Genomic DNA, 3,611 nt, shown 5'->3' with positions numbered 1-3,611 from the left:
CTAAAAATAAAGATTACCCGTCTTTTGTCTAATCTCAAGGGAAATACGATCCGGAGGGGATAATTCAAAGCCCTCCGGTAAAATTAGAACAACTCCTACATTTAAAGCCCCTTTCTTACCATTAGCAAGAACTTGTTTCATCTGCATATCATAGGGGATCTTAACAACTGCTTCAATTACGGTATTGGGAAGCACGGACTGTGGAACCTCAATATCCACAGGTTTTTTTGCCAAGTGACAATTGGCACATACAATACATCCAGTGGCTTCTCGGGGATTTTCATAAACCTTCTGTGCAAAAATGGGATATGCATTCGAAATGGATGTCCGAGTTATGATATGTATCATGACCAGGACGGAAATTAACCGAGTCATCTTTTTCGCCCATTCTTAAGTATTTCTATTTTGCATGGTTCAATTATTGGTTCCAAATCATTTTTGGGGTGAGAGTAGGTAGCTATCATAGTTACCTGTCAAAAATTCTACTACTATGTTGATTCAACCAAACCTAAAAATAAGAAAACTGAAGTCTCACACCAGGAGAAGAATGAACGGGAGGAATAGCTAATTCCTGAACACGGAAAACACTTTATTATTCTGTTTCAATTGTTTCGGTCAAAGAAAACAACCTACCTATTCTTTATTCATTCATCGAATGATATATTACTACAAGTGAAGGAGATATACGATTGAAATGACGGAAGATCCAATATTTAAGAATCGTATCTAAGATGACTGGAAAAGTTGAAACAAGACCAGATATGATTCGTTCATTATGGGAAAATCCATAACTTTCGGAGATCGAATCGATCATCAGTTCCCAACCATGGGGTGAATGAAACCCAATACATAGATCGGTTGCTAAAAGAATTAGAAAATCTTTCATTGTATCGCTCAGACTATAGAAGAATTCTTGGATCCAAGAATTGATAATAGCGAGTTTATTCTTACCCAGAATGATATAAGCACTTATAAAAGCAAAACCTATTAGATTTGTTAATAAATTTGATATTATCTGGATACAATCTTCATTGTACATTTCGACCAATTGGATCGTTTCTTTGTGAATCTCTATACGAAGAGATTGTGAATGTGTTCCCAAAGAATCTTCCACCATTCTTTCTAACAAGAATAGTTCTTCTATTTTCTCAAATCTTCCCAGAGCATTTTGTTCCTGGAGATAATCAAAAATTTCCTGAGATTTAACCGTATTCCACCAATTTGTAACCCAAGGCTCCAAACCTTTCCGTAATGAAATAGGAATTACCCAAGGCAGTACTACTAAACATGCGAGATATCATAGGGAAGCTGATGCTTTATATTCGGACACTTCCAATTCGTGAATCGCTAACGAACCTGATTCACTTTTCAGTTCTGTCCAAAATCTAGACAAAGTACGAGTGATAGAATCCGATATGGGATCCATAGATTGATCTATTGCGTAATTGTTTGATCCCGATCAAAAAAATATCCTCGGGAAAAAAGTAAAAGGTTTGTTCAAAATGGGTGAGACGGAGCATAAGGAGATCATTCCAAATCATTTATATCTGGACCAATTATCTATTCATTTTTTTCAACTTCTTCTTTTTTAGAAGAATAACTTGAAGTAACATAAGTCTTATTCATTACCAAGATCCTTTGAATCCTGATCACTAGATCCTTTACGAATATTTCCCCAGTTATCTCCAAATATGACAAACGCTCGTGAAAAATGAGAGAACGACAAAAAGTCATAATTGGATCGTGATGAGAGGAAAAAAGCGTTTTAGTTTTAGGGAAACCGGACCACTCTATCTAGTAATTGTTGTTTCTGATACATCATATTCATCTAATGGTACCAATTCTATTTTAACTTATTGCTTTTTCTATATTACCTCTTTCTATACTATTTCATAAAAATAGTATATTTTTCGTAAAGATCCTAGATCGTTCCATTTTCATACAATGAAATTTCAATAAATATTTCATTGTATGAAAATGGAATATTTATTGAAATTTCCTGATTGGATATTTATTCATGTTCCTTTATCCTCGACATATATTCAAATGTTTTTAAATTTGAATGTATGTCGAGGATAAAGACACCCCCGATTTCAAAACCCTTCAATGGATACATGCAAGAAACGAGCTGATTCAGCGGCTTTCTGTTCGATCTCCCTTAGGTTCACATTATCACCAGTACGAGTTAAAGGAATGTCTTGTCGGCCCTTTATTTCCATATAAAGAACACGACGAGGGGAAATACCTTCTTGAATTTCCATTTTTATCATCTGAATATCCTTCATAAGAAATCGTGGGAAAATACAACAATTTATTCTGGGAAATCCCCAACGAAAAAGACATACAATTCCTTTTTGTTATCGAACTTATTATAGCCACTACCCACATTGAACAAAATTGTGCACCACAGATAAGAGCTAATGAACAGACCTGTAATACCATAAAAACACATTACAATTCCTTGTGGAACAAAGAGTATTTGCTGAGATGACAATAAGGGTATCAGGTTCTCACCAAAATAACTCGAGATCTCGACTAGGAAAAATCCTAGTGAACCCAGAAAGAGGATACAAGCCCAAAAGAAATTACTTCTTTTTCGAGACCCTGTTATAGGTTCTATCCAGAGCCATTTGGATCGACGATTCATAAAAAATTGTATTCAATTCCATCCTATTGAAGTTGAGGGAATAGCCAACTTTTTTATCCTTTGGTTCCCAAACTCTTATGAACTATCTATATAGATAGATAAATTTTCAGTTAAGTCAGCCAAGTTTGTCTTCTTGTCCATTCTTACCATCCATTTCAAATGGGTCCTTCCCTAATTTCTCAATTTTAGAAACAACATTGAATCAGTGGAATCGGACTCGGCCCAATCTTTTACTACTACCCCAAATATTAGTCCAAATCGTGCGCGGAGATATGGGATTTCAAATATCAATATATGGAATTTCCATATATTAATATCTATATATCAATATCTATGTAGATATTGATATATAGATATTTCCAAGGTTAAATATCTCAAACAGAGTTATTTATGAAAAAAAAATTGGGTCAAGCATTCGATAACGAATCCTATTCATCCTTTACAATGATCTTATAGATCATTCGATAGGGTTGGTAGCTCAGTGGATCAGAGCTCATGGTTCCGGACCGTGAAGTCAAGGGTTCAAATCCCTTCTAGCCCAAAAGATGTTGTATTTTAAATGAAAATTCCTTTCCATCGCGGTATAGAAGAGAATCTTTCTTTATAATAGAATAACGTATTCTATCATAATCCCGGATCGATACTTCAAATTCCTAATCAATAATGAATGGAAATGATTTCTCAATGATTCATTACACTATTGATTAATAATTTTCATCATTGTATTTATACTTATACGACTTCTCTTCATACAAAATAAGATACGAAAAGTAACAATTTTCACCTTTATATGGAAGGAAAACTCTATGTCTATAAAGGAGTGGTTCGAAGATAAGCGTAAAATAACTGCATTACTAAAAAATTCGGTCAAAAGGGATGGTAAGGATGCCAATGAGACGGAGAAAAAAAAGAATAAAAGTATTGATTACGCTAAAATTAAGAAGTTATGGGCTCAATGCGATAA

At 34.3% G+C, this 3,611-nt stretch overlaps 1 non-coding gene across 1 annotated transcript; it reads left to right on the top strand.

Annotated features, from left to right (window-relative positions):
• The first annotated feature begins 3,114 nt into the window (after positions 1-3,114).
• Positions 3,115-3,188, top strand: TRNAR-CCG (transfer RNA arginine (anticodon CCG)). Its single transcript has one exon. It is a non-coding gene; the product is annotated as a tRNA-Arg (tRNA).
• The last annotated feature ends 423 nt before the right edge of the window (positions 3,189-3,611 follow it).

Source organism: Pinus tabuliformis, chromosome 7 (genome assembly GCF_031772625.1).
Source record: "Pinus tabuliformis cultivar Carrire ecotype Pingquan chromosome 7, CPIR1, whole genome shotgun sequence".
Lineage (NCBI taxonomy): Eukaryota > Viridiplantae > Streptophyta > Pinopsida > Pinales > Pinaceae > Pinus > Pinus tabuliformis.
This window is presented reverse-complemented; position numbering and strand designations above follow the sequence as displayed.